This window comes from Haliotis asinina, chromosome 1 (genome assembly GCF_037392515.1).
Source record: "Haliotis asinina isolate JCU_RB_2024 chromosome 1, JCU_Hal_asi_v2, whole genome shotgun sequence".
Taxonomy (NCBI): domain Eukaryota; kingdom Metazoa; phylum Mollusca; class Gastropoda; order Lepetellida; family Haliotidae; genus Haliotis; species Haliotis asinina.
In genome coordinates, this window is record NC_090280.1 from 70,052,336 (window position 1) to 70,070,103 (window position 17,768).

Sequence of the window (17,768 nt, forward strand, 5' to 3'; positions counted from 1 at the left end):
TGAAATCCCAAATATGACATATGTTGCATTTGAGTACTTTCTAAATGACATCGTGTAATCATAGCTGTCTCCCGTGGGAGCCGTGCTAATTTACACTAATCAGAGGGGAACGCAAAGTACGCAGTCTAGACTACCAGTTGTCCGACTTTCATTTTGTGGAAGTCGCGGTGGCTGAGCGGGCTAGGTGGCTGACTCTGAGGGTGCGAGTTCGAATCCCGGATGGGACTCAACCAAAAAAAGTACTAGAATTTGTACTTTACTAAGAAAGTGTAATCCCAAATATGACATATGTTGGTGTTTGTAATGATCAGACAGGGTAGAACCCACGCGGACTTGAAATTGTCTGTTATTTATCAAGTTGAAACATGCAGCTTTATGGATTACAACTTCTTGTTAATTAGGTTGAGCGACGTTTCGATGTAGATTCTAACATTGTTTTCAAGCTATATGTGAATACAACCAAATAATGAGAAGCTTATATACATGGCATGTTGTGGCTAACAGAGGATTAACATTAACAACAGTATGTGATAGAGTAAACAAGTGGTACCTAATTGGAGGAGGCCAGTAGGGAGCTAAAAGAACAATAAGCACAAGTGATGAAGCCAGTGAGTGGGATGAGCAGTAACAACAAACAGACACAATGATTAGATAGTCTATGGTTTCATCAGTTCTTCATAGGCCGATGGTATGTAGTATCCTTGGTCTCTATTGATCAAAGGTTTGTGGCGGCGGATTTCGATGGCTTCCAACAGTTTCCTTTTTGTGTTGTCCTGGTTTTGGTTGAAAGGACTTCGAACTCGTTGAACTTGATGCGATGACTGAGAAATTTTTCATACAGAGTTTAACACATAGCATAATATCCATCTACTGGTATCTGATGATCATTTCGTGCTGCAGTGGTTTGTGTTTAATGCAGCCTATGCCGATACGGCTCACTACCGTCAAAGGATATGGCCCGTGAAACTAGTTCACTGTGTTCATTGGCCGTCTTTCAAATCATTTCAGAGCTGCAAAGCAGACCATGCTTTAATATCGTAATATAGAAGTGTAACCTTTTAATGGTTGTAGTAGTACGTTTTGAAATAATGTTTAATGTGTCACGGTTAAAAATACAAAAGGTGTATTAAATACCCTCAGAACCAGCAAAATACAACACTGAGAAGTGTGACATTTTCGATGGTTTTTTTTGTATTCAGCAAAAACAAAGCCAAAATACAAAACATTCACAACAGAGGTTTCATGTACAATACAACTGAGTCAATTCTAAAGTAATGGATGACAAATATAATGTCAACTCACCGACGTCTTGATGTGAGAGTGAGAAACAGATATGCAGAATGTAACACAGTGAGCGATCAGGCAGCGGTTATGTAGGTAGTAGTATATATAATGGGGGTTTTGGCTCACTTTCAAGAAATGTCTCTACAAAGCCTTATTTACTAAATAAGGCTTTGGTTGGGTCATTAGCTCTTGCTACTATTACCCCTACTACAAAAAGGTTGGGTGTCTATGAAACAGTTTACCGTGTATTGGTTGGAGGTAACACTGTGCCGTACGGTACGATCAATAATTCTTCTCTTACAAACCCCCTACCCGGCCCACCCCTCAAGTAGTACAAGTTAGGTTCGTCGGCTTTCATATCCACTTTATCTATGTTGTAAGTTTTGACTGACCATATAGGATCGGTGGCCCCTACTACTTAACGTCTGTGCCTATGTCATGTTTATATCGATGAAACAGTTTAACGTGAACCGCCTACGATCTCTTTGGTGTTCATAATAAAGGCTTGCTGAGCTTTTTGTATCCCCTGTTCTATGTACTTTTTTTTCTCGTCCTCGCTGATAGCAGACTTACGAGACTTGGATCGAATATCTTGTTTCATTCCGTTATATTTTTTGAGTTCAGAGAGGGTTGAACGAAACTCCTCTTCTGAGATCTTACTGTCAGAGAGTGCCGTGGAAATACGCTCACTCACTGTGTTCAGCTTTGCTTCGGCCAGAACCCTGATCTCGTCGTGTTTCAATGCCTTACGATTAAGTTTGCGTGATACTAACTTAAGCGCCAATCCTGCCAACCCTGCCACCCCAGCTGTTATTTCAATACCTAGCACTATAGGTGCAGGCACGATGGTAGCTAATAACCCAACGCCTGCCGCCCCTAGTCCCATGCTGGTTGCCATAAGGGTAGTGTCAGCCCCGTCCACGATATTGAAAGCTCTATTGTACTTTTTACATAGTGCTTTCCGCGTGTCACGGTCTTGTTCTAGTTGACGTTTCACATCACATAACTGTCTCAAGCGGAACCCATCTACGGTTTCCAGCGTCTTCGCTACTTCCTCTACGACTGGGTACAGACCCATCCTATAATATATATTTTGAAAGATATTTTAATTGGGTTTCAGTTAAAAGTCTATTAATGAATTTGAAGTCTACAAGATCTAGCTTATTAGTCAGGGTAATAGGTGAGAGTCTAATAGAATTTTCCGTTGTAATAAAAACCCCACTGAGGCTTATTAAGCGGTTTATAGGGTCCGCGTAGGTATCCCGTTGTATAACAATACGACAATATTGGTCTAGGTGTTCGTCAAACCAGTGTATTGACACCCCGGGTAAAATTTGGTGTACTCTTGAGGTGTTTTCATTACCTGAATAGGAAAAGAAGACTTCTATGATGAGTGTGAAAGGGAGTACTATTCTATCAAGATATCTACTATAAGTATTATTGCTAAATGTTAATTTATTTTTTTTTATAGACTTTAACATATTTTTTTCGATACCAAGAGTTATCATGTATAATTCACCCTCCGAAATGAAATCCCCGGGCCAGATACCGTTATTCCTAATCTTAGAGACCAACTCCAATTCTTCCACCCCATCTTTTAATGTGATATAAGGTGAGGTGAACGTTAAGTTGATCAGCCATTTAGGCTCTTTAAAATCTGATAACGACACCCGTCTGTACACGTTGTCTTTGAAGTGCAGGATATATAATTCATCTTCCTCACCAGGCTGATCGAATCCCTCCGTATCTCCGAGGTCGTTAAGCGTAGTGTTGGGTCGATGACTGGTCATTATTATACTATTACAATATAATTTCCAACTGGTTTTTTGATAATAGTTCAGGGGTTAACTTCATACCAATAAAGTGTATGTTGTTAGGCAGGAAGATCTTGGTTAGTGATATCTTGTTTTCCACAATCACGTTGACACCCTGCAGACTGGTGTTGGAGCCGACACCCAACTGCACGTAAACGTTGCAAACTTGATACTGGTGTCGTTTCCATCACCCTAGTTTGATCCCCTTCACGATCTCGACTTCATCCCCCGATGGTTCCCCTAGGTAGACTTTGATGATCAGTGTTGAGTTTGCCGGTAGACTCTCTAGCATTTTGTCCACGCCTTCGAATTCAGACACCAACTGTAATGTCACGTTTTGTATGTTCGGTTTACTCGATAGCATGTGGGCTGCTATATTGTTGATTGGGCTGATGGCTACACTACGTCTCTGAGTTGGGACGTAAGCCACGAGCAGGAGTCCATTGTTCACGACTTTGTTTAGGTGATTGTCTTTGTTATCCGTGAACACGTAGGGGGAGCAGAGCCTAATATTGAGAAACCAGTCGTTATCGGGTAACAACACCCACTTGTCATCTTCGGTGAAGACGAGCATATATGGCTTGTTTCGGGCGACGGTAGTGCTCTCAACATCGTCTAAGTCGAACAGTTTACCCCCGAACGATGGGTATATTACCCAATTGTCATCACCGGTGTTGACAAGGGTGTACTTAGTGTTGACTATTGCTCTTGTGGTATCTACTATATCACCTAGGGTTCCACCGGAGGGGACTTCAACGCGTTTGTAAATATTGTTTTTCAGTTGCAAGGCGTACAATTTACCATCTACTCCGGGAGCGTCGAAACCGCGCGTGTCTCCGAGGTCGGAGATCCCGATATTGACGCATTTTTTCACTCCAGGCCCTTGTGCGCTGGTCATTTTACATGAAGCGTTAAGCTGAGGTATCCTATATTTACAGGATTATGATTTATATCTAACACCGATATTGTCAGCTCAGGTATGTTGCCCTGGGTTAATCTCTTATACTGCCGTGGTGAAAACGACTCGGTTCTACCGTCATTGTATTTCTCAGTTTTCACCGGCACTGCTCTCAGTATAGTGGAAGGGTGACCTCCTTGAATGTTATACGTTGTGCTCACCTGATCGAGATGAATGTACAGCTCTCGGTACGGTACTAGATCGGGTAACTTCGTGCCTGTGACGGTTGTTGTTGGTTTTATCTCGTCAGGAGACATACCGAGCATCCTCGCTAATGGTCGGCCGAACCTCAAGGGGTTTCTTCCGTTGTTGATTAACACCACTGTACCGTTTGAGTCGTTCATCTTGAGTTCGGCTCCCAGGGGTTTGAAGACCTCGTCGTTTAGAGAGCACACGCTGTAGTAGCCGTCAGTTATCTGACTGCGAGTTCCACTGACGAACAGCTTATTGTTGCTGGCGTTGATGTTAGTCCATTGCGGTAGGTAGGTGATATCGCAGAGTGCGACTTCGAGTTGACCTGACGTGTTATCGATCGCGTGCGTCAGCTGAACGGCCTCACCGCTCGTTATTCCTGGAAGTGTTATGTACATATTATAATATATGAATTATATATTATAATATGGATTTAGCACACTTGAAAATCGTGGTGAATGCAGATGGTACGGGGTTTAAAACAACCTTTATTAATATCTTTGAAAATTATATCGTATCCGTTAATAACGCGCAGGCGGTGGTAAACTGGAATCAAAACCCAATGCAGTTTTGGCAGAACCAACTCAACTTTGCTGTGTGGTGTGCGACGACAGGGTCGGGTGTGACACCAGACTACGGTATAGACGAACTGAGTAAGGCGGTTATTTTGTTTCATATTTATTATCAAACGAGACGAATATTGAAGGAAATAAGTGCTCCTCTGCGTGGAGTATGACGAATAACCCCTATGATAAACGCGCTTATGAACGTGTTTGTGGGGAGTTTGAGATTCCAACGAATAAAGACTTTCGCCTTCCTGGTGTGAACCATGGTCTCGGTATAGTTCTCGTGTACTTCTACAGGTCCGGAACATATCAGGCCGGTTCTAAAGATGGTTCATACAACCCAAACCGTCATACATTTACAGGCCCCACAACGAATGAAAAGATCCATGTCAGCTGTATAAAGCAAACCAATCCTGATGCAGCCACAGCCTGGACTAAAATGATCTCAAAAACATCGAAAGAATTCACTCGTGCTGGTACAATATGCCTGAACGACTCGATTCGAACGTACGTGTGGGCGCTGTTGGGTGCGCAGTCGATGACGCGTTCCAACATCCTCGGTAAGGGAACTGCTTACGACGCTCAGAAACAGTTCGTTTCCAACGTTGAGGATGCTATCAATTCTCCAGTTGATCTCCCGCGGGCCATCGACCGTTACCAAAACGTGTTAGAATACGCCAGATCGAAAGTCAATTACGTGTTTGGTGTGGGGCTGTACATGGCTCCGAGTGATATGCAACTGAGAGTAAAAAAAGTGGTGGGTTATAACAACAAAATAGTCATAGACACGGCGGATCAAAAGTTGGGTATCAACCCCGATATTAACACTCCCTATATCCCACACATCCCACCACGTGAAACGGGTATAGTGGCGCCACCCCCGGAGCCTAAAATTCAACCAACACCACAGGAGGTGACCCCTCATATTCAGGCCTCCTATCAGCAGCATATTGATAATAAAACAGCCCTAGTGGTTGGTGGGGTAACTTTGGGACTTATTTGGTTAAAGATTTCTTAGCCGCTACGTACACCAGACCCGCCACGGCGACGATGGCTGCCCACAGGTTTTGACTGAGCCACATGGCAGTTTTAGACAGAGCGCTCAACAACCACGAGACGATGCTACCCAGGATGCCGGGAAGGGCTTCGGCGGCTTTACCAGCCAGTTTAGCTAGGCCTTCCCCGAGTTTTTTTATCCAGTCTTTAACACCCCCACCGCCACTTGGAGTTCCCCCGCCGCCGGCAGGCCCCACAGGGGTTCCCCCCACCAGTGACACCACCAGGGTTGATATGATGAAACCCAATGCAGTCAGAATGCTGGCGATGGTGATCCCTTGCTCCCGGAACAATATCCGAATCCTGTTGGCTAAAGTTGTATCCTCGTTCAGTATTCTATCGATTGTTTCCCGAATGCGACTGATCTGGGATCGAAGCTGTTCACGATTCGAGGAAGCGGATTCCAATCGTGTACGTCTCTCGTCTTCTAAATCGCGTAGTCGTTCATTAATACGACGCTTCATATCATCGTTTTCAGTTTCGTTGAGTTTGGTTTTTTCCCTAGCGATGTGCTCGTCGATTTCGTTCAGTTTCCCCATGTTGTTCACGAGTTCTCCACGCACGCGTTTCACGGCTTCGTCTAAGCCGCGCAGTTCCCTTACCGGAAAGTCAAACCCCGGTAACGGTTTGTCCCAGTAGGTACTCAACAGTTTTTCTATGCTGTCCGAGGCTTCTGTAGCACGCTGTGGTGTCATTTCATCTCTAGTGGTGAGGTGGGATCTGGTAGCTTGCAGATCTTCAACAACGGCCTTAGGTATTGTACCAACGTAATCATGCATGTTTAGATGTTCACGGATAAATTCGACACCATGGCGTCTGGCTAGAGTTGACAAGGCCAGTGGTTTTTTATTGCGCTTGTTAACGAGGTCAACCTCTGGGTTAGACTTAAGGCGTAGAACACCCTTTGTATCAATAAAAAAATTATCAAGGTATCGGCCCTGTGGATCAACGTAGTATTTATCACTTCTTAAACTTTCGTAATAATCATCTACCGTTGTTGCTAAAAGTTCTTGGTTCAATGGTGAACTAGTAAATGAGGTCTCCTGCTCATCATCGAATGCCTGGGCACTAGCGCCCGGCATCTCCGTCATATCTATGTCTTCATCCATTAGTATTTAAATATATTTTATTTATATATAACAATGTACGGCAGAAAATTAGATCCTTTCAGAAGATTGAGAGAGCCATTAGGAGCCAGAGCCGTGCGCCAGTCGGTGACCATCACCAACAATCCCAGCAAGATAGACCAGAATCAAACTCTGCTGGTTAGATTTCCAAACCTTGGTGAGAATGACCTCATTGTACCAGGCACTGTTCGACTGGCGTTCAATATCACGTTGACCTCCGACAACGACAAACGCGAGCTAGTGCGGAACGTGGGTCGAGCCATCATCAAGAAAACGACCGTCAAGATCAGCGGTAACGAGGTGCTGAGCATCGACGACAGCGACGTGTTTCACTGCTACAGGGATCTCTGGAAAAGCGAGGGAGAACGAGTCAATGATGTGTACCAGGGTATCAGCAAATCAACACGGGCACGCATAGGGTATGTCTTCACGCCAGACCAGCAAGACAAGCTATCGGACGGTGAAAAGGCCATCGCTCGAGCATACGGGAATCGATTCTGCGTGCCGCTCGACTTCGAGTTGCTCACGGGACACGCGCCGTTTTACCAGGCCGCGCTGGGTGATAGGCTCGAATACGAGCTCACGTTTAACGACTATAGCAAAGTAGTGCGTACGCCGAACGGTGATGAGGCCAGTTATGCCATAGACAACATCTCTCTGGAGTTCGACATGGTCACTAGCCCGGAGCTGGCCAGGCAGGTTCGAAACCAGTACTCTGGGAAGATGGCTATCCTGTACGATCACGTACTGAGACATAGATCAGTCGTGCGAGATAAGAGCGACACTGTGTGGAATATCAACCTGAACGTGCCGGCGCGATCGATGAAAGGTATCCTGGTCGTCCCCGTTCCGTCATCCATTCCGGAGGGACAGCGAGAAGTTTTTCAACCCCGAGATTGAAAAGGTGGAAGTGACCATCGAGGGCGTGCCCAACCAGCTGTTCAGTCATGGTATGAGACCACACCAGCAGTGGGATGAGATAAAAAAGCTACCAGTGGGGGACTACATAACAAAGGACCTGGACCTCGGCTCCGTGCAGATCGGTGAATACCTGACCACCAAGTACACCCTATGGTTGGACATGCGATCCACGGATGATGATAAACAGCACGGTAGCGGGCACCGTATAGATAACGGCAGCGAAGGGATAACCATCCAGATTACTAAGAAGGCTCAACCCGCTGGTAAGTTGAAATTATATCTGTACGTTATTATGGACGCGCAACTTAATATAGACAATGGGAGATTCGTGCAAGCCATCTACTGATGGGGGGTACCCCCAGGGGTACCCACAACTACCCACTGACCCACACTGTGCCATAGTGTGCGGGCAGACTGGCTGTGGGAAGACCGTTTTCGTGTTGGATATGTTGGAGGGTTACTACAAGGATGTGTTCGATAACATCGTTATCATGTGCCCTACTCTGAGTATGAATAAAACGTACGCGCGACCTTGGGTGATGACGGACCCAGACGTACACAAAATCGACCCTGGAACACGCCTGCAGGACTGGTTGAAAGCTCTTCACGAGAAATTTAAAGGAGAACCGACGCTGTTCATATTAGACGACTGCAGCGCTAATCGCGAGATAACAAAAAAGAGAGACATGCTATCGTACCTGGCCTTCTCCGGCCGGCATGCAAATCACAGCGTCTGGGTGCTAACGCAGAAGTTCAACTCGGTGTTGAAAGACCTCAGGGAGCAGACGCGATGGGTGGCCTTATTTCACTGCAAGGACAGGGATTCGTTGGAGGAGTGTTTGAGAGAGAACGATGTGATGAGCAAATTAGAACGGGAATGGGTGAAGAAACAACTCGCTGAAACTAAACACGCTAAGCTCGTTCTAAAAACCGACCAACCAGTAGCATATATAGTATGCTAAAGCTAAGCTAAGCAAAGCTAAGCTAAAGCTAAGCATAGCTAAGCAAAGCTAAGCAAATTCTAAGCATAGCTATGATATTTGAAGTATTTGTCGTGTGCAACTTAACCTTCATTTCTCTGTGTTTTGTCTGCATCGGGTATTATATAGTTAAAACTAAATCTTACTTGTTATATTATAAGATGGAGTGTGAGGAATTGCTCAAACAGTTGGGGGGTACCCCCACTGTGGGGGATTCCCCCAAGCGAGAGAAACTGGTGGCGTTGGCTGTTGGCGGCAAAGCCAAACATTACTTTGGAGACTACACTCCGGATAAAATTCACAAAATGTCAGCCGAAGAAATCGATAAGCTGTACGCTAGATACGAGTTCCGGCTCGGAGCAGAAATGACAAAGACAATAGGATCGGCTATGACCCAGATATACACCGGTATTGTATCACACTTCCTTCCCATTCCACCAGAGCGCCGACTTTACCTGTGGGAGGACCTCGAGAAAGACCCTTTTATCGAACACGCCGTGAGCTCTATCAGCTGCGGGCTGTACCACAAATATGGTATGTTGTTGGCTCCAGTGACGGCGGCGATTATCACAGCAAAACATTGTCAATTTGAGAGAAAGAATAATAATAATAGTATAGATGGATGCTGCACAGGAAACCCCAGTGGACACAGTGATGGAGGAGACCCCACCCCCAACAGTGAGTCCCGAGGTGACGGTGGAGACCCCTTCAGTGGGGGTACCCCCAACAGTAACCAGGCAGAAGAATCCTAAGACAGTAGCTGCCGGTAAAAAACGGTGGTGTAACCAACATAAAGTGGCCAACCCAACCCGACTGTTGTTGGCTGTAGGCGTAACTGCTGCCTTGGCTATCTCGTGGTTATATAGTGGGGGAACTGAGGGAAACTCTGGGGGTGTGGGGGGTACCCCCACGCCGCCGGCAGGCCCCACTGTTGACCCGCATATCATGTTATAATTTTAATATTTTATATCATATACATAATGTCTGAGGGGAAAACGTTCGTCAACGATGCATACCACGCCACAGTGGTCGCCAGTCTAGCCGTAGGGTACGCTCGGTTGACTAAAATGGTGCTTAAACAACCAACTATCAAGCTAGATTTCAACCTGCAGGATATGGGTATGCTCATAATGAACCTTGGTATGGCGATGGCCACAAAAGACATCCTAGTAAAACAAGGAATAATACCTGATAATATAATGAAATAAATATAGGGATGGCCACGATAGCTATGATGGTCGGTGGGGCGTTAGTGAATGCCCTGGCATTTTCCGGGAGTAATTTCCTCTTCTCGAAACTACGATATGATCACGCGGCTGAAATACAGGAAGAAAGGAAGCGGCACGATCTCGCTACTGAGAAATTACAAAGGGCACAGGCCGAGTACGCTAAAAAACGCCTCCAGAGGATCGACTTTATTAACGAACAACTCCAGCGTGAAAACCATGCCGTTCAAACATTCAACGATGTTGATGAAGCAATGAAAGAATACTACCTACTAACTGGTAAACAATTGGAACCGCTCAATAAACCCACACTCGCTCAGTACTACACACCATCCAAGGGACAAATGAATCGTGAACTGGGCTTCATAGTGTTGGGTATAGCAGCTACTGCGTTGGTTGCGAAGCAATTAAATTAAAATACCTATATAAGTAAACATGAGACCCGCTCCATACCGATGCGAATACATACTTATGGGGAAGACCGAGGCCTGTGGTAGGAAATGCAGGAATCAGGGGTTCTGTTGTTTCCATATGGGAAGTCCTAACTACACGTGTTCTGTGTGTGGTATCGGGGTTAAAGGGCACTACTGTCTATGTAAAGCTCACGGAGCGAACGTAGTCAGACATCAACTCATCTACGAGAATAAAAAAGGCTACATAAAAGAACGTAGGCGACTGCTCAAAATAGACTCCAGTGCGTGAAAGGGTTACCTCCCTTTACTGTGAAGCAATTAGACATTGGTTCTCTTAGGTGTAAACACGATGTCTACTGTACGCGAGCTGAAGAGGGTCGCAAAACAGAGAGGTGTGATCGGGTATTCTCGAATGCGGAAGTCAGCATTGTTGAGATTACTAGGTTTAGAAGCCCCTCCTACAGTAAAACAATTAAAAGCTCAAGCAAAACAGCTTGGATACACGGGTTATTCAAACCTGGGGAGAGCCGGGTTAACCGCATTGTTATCACATGCCCCCGTAGCACGTCCCACTGTAAAACAACTGAAAGCCGAGGCACACGATTTGGGTTTAGGCGGGTATTCCCGTATGAGAAAACCACAGCTTGTAGAATTATTACGACAGAATAGAGCTATTGACCTACAGTTCGTGCGCACTGAGCGCGCTGTAGGCAACTATTTGAGAGGTTGGCGCATGCACGTTGATAGAAACATAGACATTACAGATATCAAGCCTCTGATAGCTGATAAGGTCAACCAGGAACTAAATAACCTAGGAAGTATCAAGTTTCAGATCACAGTGAAAATGTTGCTCGATAAGCAGGTTGGGAGTACCACTGAGTATGTTCAGCCTTACTTCCGAGGTCAACAAGAGGTCGTCACACATACAGAGACCATTGACGCATCAATCGATACCAGTTTTCAGCAGATACGAGAATACCTAGAACGCTACACACACTTGGGGTCCGGGTGGGCTGTAGATAAAATCGATAATGTCTATCTAGACATAGCTAACTACGTGCCGTTCAGAGGCGGGTCATACCTAGCCTTGCCTCCCTACTATAGGAACAAACATGCCATAGTAAACGTTAAGAATAGAGGAAACGATTGCCTGAGGTTAGCTATCAGGTCAGCCTTATTTCCAGCTGGCGCTAATTCAGATAGGCTTTCTAGCTATCCCCAAGACGATGGGCTCAACTGGGATGGTATAGATGAACCCACCCCCATATCCCAGATCACTAAAGTAGAAAAACAGAATAATCTGGCTATAAATGTCTTTGGGCACGAAGGTAACACAACAATAGTACACAGGGTCAGCCCGGTGAAGGATCGCCAAGTTATCAATATATTCATGATCCAGCGAGGTGACAAGTATCACTACACATGGATAAAACACTTTAGCAGGCTGTTGTATGACCAATCGGCACACAGAGAAAAGACCCACTTCTGTGAACGATGCCTACATGGCTTCACACGAGCTGATTTATTAGAATCCCACCGGGATGATTGTCAAGGTGTGGGGCAGACGGCCATACGAGTCGACATGCCTAAGGAAGGTGATAATATCCTAAAATTCAGTAACCACAAGAACCAAATGTCTGTGCCTTATATTATATATGCCGACTTCGAAGCCTTAGTTGTGGGGGATACCCCCACACCCCCCAGTGGTAGCTTCACCCACAAGACACAAGAGCATAAAGCCTGTTCGTTTGGATACATTGTCGTCCGTTGTGACGGGGAAACGAAAGCTCCGGTAGTGTATAGGGGCCCTGACGCGGCTGAAAGGTTTCTAAAGTGTTTGCAGGATGAAGAAAAAATTATTAGGAATGCATTGTATAAAATCGCTCCCATGTGTATGACCCGAGTCGACAGGCTAGCTCACGCTAGTAGCACTAACTGTCACGTGTGTGACTCACCACTTAACGGTGATTCGGTGAGAGATCACTGTCACATAACTGGTAAGTATAGAGGCGCCGCTCACAGCGCGTGCAACCTCAAGCTTAAAATCAACCCTAAGACAATAAACATCCCCGTTGTATTTCACAACTTGAGAGGGTACGACAAACACTTGATCATGCAGGCCATCGCGAAAATCGATGGTAATATAACGTGCATCCCCAACAACATGGAGAGATACATCTCCTTCAGCTTAAACGGACTTAGGTTCATTGACTCGTTTCAGTTCCTCCTGTCGTCACTCGACAGTCTGGTCAAGGCCAACAATACCTTCCCTATCACCGATCGATACACAGACGCCGAGACTAGACCCCTGCTTATGAGGAAGGGTGTGTACCCCTATGAGTACATGGATAGTTGGGCCAAGTTCACCGAGACCAGACTACCCCCTATTGACTGCTTTTATAGCAAGCTGAATGAGGCGTCCGTCTCACGAGATGATTACTCGCACGCGACTAACGTATGGAATAAACTGGGTTGTAAGAACCTGGGTGATTATCACGACCTGTACTTGAGGACAGATGTACTGCTGTTAGCCGACGTGTTTGAAACGTTTAGGCGGACGTGTTTCAAGCAGTATAAACTCGACCCCGCATGGTATTACACCAGCCCAGGTCTGTCATGGGACGCCTTGCTTAAAAAGACCGGAGTTAATTTGGAATTGCTCACAGATTACGACATGCACCTATTCATTGAGAAAGGCTTGCGAGGTGGGATTTCCATGGCATCCAAACGATACGCGAAAGCAAATAATCAATACGTGAAAGGTTACGATCCTAACAAACCAACCAATCACATTCTCTACCTCGACGCAAACAACCTGTACGGCTGGGCCATGAGCCAGTATCTACCTACAGGGGGATTCGAATGGGTACCCCACGTTGATGTTATGGGGGTTGCACCAGATTCGAACAAAGGGTATATCCTCGAGGTTGACTTAGAGTATCCCAAGGAATTACACACATCACACAACAGCTACCCCCTGGCCCCCGAACGTATGAGGGTTAACCCAGACTGGATGTCTGAGTACCAACATAACTTGTTAGGTGGGCGTGTGACAGACGTTGAAAAACTCGTGCCTAACTTAATGAATAAGACCAAGTACATCGTTCACTATCGCAACCTACAGCTGTACCTGTCGTTGGGTATGAGGCTGACCAAAATACACAGGGTGCTCATGTTCGACCAGAGCCCATGGATGGAGCCCTACATAAGAATGAACACAGACCTACGAAAAAAAGCCACCGGTGATTTTGAGAAAAATCTCTACAAGCTCATGAACAACTCGGTGTTTGGTAAGACTATGGAGAACCTGAGGAAACGCGTGACAGTGAAGCTGGTTCGGTCGAGTGAGGAAGACAAGCTCAGGAGATTGATAGCCAGTCCGGCATTCAACCGTAGTAAGATATTCACAGACAACCTGGTTGCCCTACACATGAAGAAAAGCCACATAAAATTCAACCGGCCTGTTTACGTGGGGATGAGCATCCTCGATTTATCCAAACACCTGATGTACGACTTTTACTACAACGAGCTCAAGAAACAGTACGGCGACAGGTGTGAAGTGCTGTACACTGACACGGATTCCCTGCTGATGGAGATTCGAACCGAGGACGTGTACGAGGACATGAAAAAACACCTCGATTTATACGACACCAGCGACTACCCTAAGACCCATGCCCTACACAGTACGGTAAATAAAAAGGTTCTAGGTAAGATGAAGGACGAGTGTGCTGGCACGCCCATAGCCGAGTACATAGGTTTGAGACCTAAGATGTACTCCATACTGAAAGCCGACAATAGTGAGATCCGAAAGGCTAAGGGGGTTAAGAAGTATGTGGTGAAACAACACATCAAACACGCCAGATTCAAGGAAGCCCTGTTCAAGACCCGTACCTTTAGACATAAAATGAACACACTTAGAAGTGATGGACATAAGATATACGGACTGACTATAAACAAGACGTCCCTGTCGCCTATGGACACGAAACGTTGGATAGCTATTGATGGGATAAACACATACGCGTATGGACATGAAAAAATTTGAGGCTATTTACTACAGCCCGCGTGGGTACTGGAAAGGAGCTAGCGCAGTAGATAAACTAGCTAAAATAGCGCGAGTACCCCCGGAGGAAGCCAAAGCGTGGCTTGAAAAACAAGCCCTGTGGCAGATCTATTTGCCGGCACCACGCTACGTGCCTAGAAGGAGGTTCGGTATTAACATACCTAATAGCGTTCACCAGGCAGACCTACTGTTCCTACCCCACGACAAGAGGTACAAGTATGCCTTAACCGTAGTGGACGTAGCCAGTCGTTACAAGGAAGCCGAACCCTTGACCACGAAAGATTCAGCCCAGGTAGCCAGAGGATTCGAACGCATATACAAACGCAGTCCGCTGACGTGGCCAACAGAGCTGCAAGTTGACCCCGGACGGGAGTTCATGGGTGCCGTGTCACAACTGCTAGCCAAACACGATACAAAGGTCAGGCGTGGCACGGCCAGAGCCCATCGCAGCCAAGCCATAGTTGAGAGATTTAATAGGACTTTGGCTGAGCGCTTGTTCGGTCATCAGTATGCTAGGGAGATGGCCACCCCTGGAAAACGATCGACTGAATGGGTCACGAGGTTACCCAAGGTGGTGTCGGCAATCAACCATGAAGTCACCCGTCTCACCGGTAAGAAACCGGTAGACGCTATCAAACTAAAATCAATAGTTGCAGAGTCGGACGCTCCATTGCGTGGGAAGGAGAAACAGATACCAGATAGGGCCCTAGTGAGGTATCTATACCAGCCGGGGGAACACGAGGGCGATAGCCGTAAGCGAGCCACCGATCCTATATGGTCAGTCAAAACTTACAACATAGATAAAGTGGATATGAAAGCCGACGAACCTAACTTATACTACTTGAGGGATGGGCCGGGTAGGGGGTTTGTAAGAGAAGAATTATTGATCGTACCGTACGGCACAGTGTTACCTCCTACCAACACACGGTAAACTGTTTCATAGACACCCAACCTTTTTGTAGTAGGGGTAATAGTAGCAAGAGCTAATGACCCAACCAAAGCCTTATTTAGTAAATAAGGCTTTGTAGAGACATTTCTTGAAAGTGAGCCAAAACCCCCATTGTATATACTACTTAGGTCAAGCGTTGACGGAGAGGCAGAGTTATGTACCCCAGTTAATCTGTGCGTGTCCCTGTCGGCAACACGGCAACTAGTCTTTGTATTTACTGTCAGCATTTCCTGAAAGTTCGAGCACATACGACCATTGCCAGGTTTCAAAATTTTCTAGTATGGTGGTCTACCTTCAGTTGTTAGCAATCTACAGCCCATTTTTATATTGTTTTGTCCTCAATAGACAAACTGTTTTAGAATTAATTACTTGTTTTACATTCTTTTCTGTGATATTCTAGTTGTCTTACTGTCCGTTGTCGACAGGTTTTTATAATACCCATATATTCCATTTCAGCGTTATGTTTCCGTCACGATATGGCTGAAATATTGCCGATGTGACGTGAAATATTAACTCACTCACCCATACACGAGATACTCATGCATACCTATTGAAAGGTGAGGACCCTCCATTTTGTATCCCTTATGATGAGAGAGAGTCACGGTCAAGCATATTTTGCTTGACTGTGTTGCATTCTCCATCACAAGGGATAAGTATTTAACAGTTAAAACAATTAAGGAGCTTTTTACCAGCGTTACTTCTCATTTAATTAATTTTTTTTAAAAGAAATTGATTTTTGGTTTGAAAAATATGTTGTGTAAATAGATGTATTTTAATGATTGGAAGTTTGGATTAATAACTTGAATTGTTGGTGGCTGTACCCTCAAAGGGGGTTAAAGTATTGTAACATTATTGTCCTCCTGAAAGTCCAAAAACTTTCAGGTGTATGTGAACTTTCCAGGCTTTTCAAATGTAGAATTCTTGTTGTTTTAATTTTGGCTAACGTTTCCTGCAATCGCCAGCATCTAAAGGGATGGTGTAAATCCAACTGGGGTCATGTAGGTAGCAAAGGTACTGTAAGTCCCATGGTCCTTAGTGTAGTGATCTACCTTCTGTTGTTGGCGATCTATAGCCTGTTTTTTATATTGTATTAGGTAGCAAAGGTACTGTAAGTCCCATGGTCCCTAGTGTAGTGATCTACCTTCTGTTGTGGCGATCTATAGCCTGTTTTTTTTTATTTCGTATTGTCTAAATAGTGATATTAGTTTTAACTTTCCTTGCTAGTTTTAATTCAAATTGTGATATTCTAGTTGTTTTAACATGCATATATATTTCATTTAAATGTTGAATGTTCTCGTCACGATGTGGCTGAGATACTACGGATGTGACGTTAAATATTAACTCTCTCACTCACTCCAACTTGGAGCACCAAGCATACTCGGATGACATACTCCTGCAGAAGAGTTATAAATAACAAATCTACCAGATTGGCCCATGAGGCACCGCCTTCTGGGCATAAAACTCTGGGTAAAGTTCTAAACATCATATTGAAAAATCATTAACATTTGATATGAACAAATGTGCCAAGTCCAAAAACAAAACATTTTCAAATTAAATTTATGTAATGACATACCAGTCCATACACAGGGCTTGGTGTGACCAGCCGGTTGAGGGAATCGGGCCGAGGGTGTGCATAACATGTTTAGTGTATTAAAAGTGAGTGTGCGAAATAGTTTCTAAACTTTGTTTCCCAGTTGGACTAACTATGCCTTAAAGTTACTAACCGACAATATTATCCACTATTTCTAAACCTGAATGTTGAAGCTGAGAAAAAGATAGCAAAAATGGGTGAAAGTAAGATATTGTCGGCATATGATGGTTTTCATCATCAATGAAATGACGAACTTTTTGTCAGACCATAATCTTGCATGATTATTGCATGCAACGTAACAAGTCGGAGAGAGTGAAATGTTCACGAAATGAATTGTGTGTGGGATAGGTAAGGCCGTGGGGAGAGATCTTTTTTTCGTTCGATATGGTGCATTATGCATGCAGATGCAGGTCACACATATCTTCATGGCTGCTTAAATATATAGCATTTATCAAAGTTTGTTTCTGTTTCTGGCTGTCTCTTTATGTGTTTGTGCGTGTGTGTGTCCGTGTGTCCGTGTGTATGCATGTGTGCGTGCGCGTGGGCGAGCGAGCGAGCTCGTGTGTGAGTATGATTTCCAAACACATACATTGCGCACTAACATAGTGTTTTTTTTAATTCAATATTTTCA

The 17,768-nt window shown here is 45.0% G+C and overlaps 1 protein-coding gene across 2 annotated transcripts in view; it reads left to right on the top strand.

Moving 5' to 3' along the window:
- Positions 1 to 17,768, top strand: part of LOC137296411 (uncharacterized) — a 154,268-nt gene that overhangs the window by 70,159 nt on the left and 66,341 nt on the right. The window lies entirely within an intron of this gene.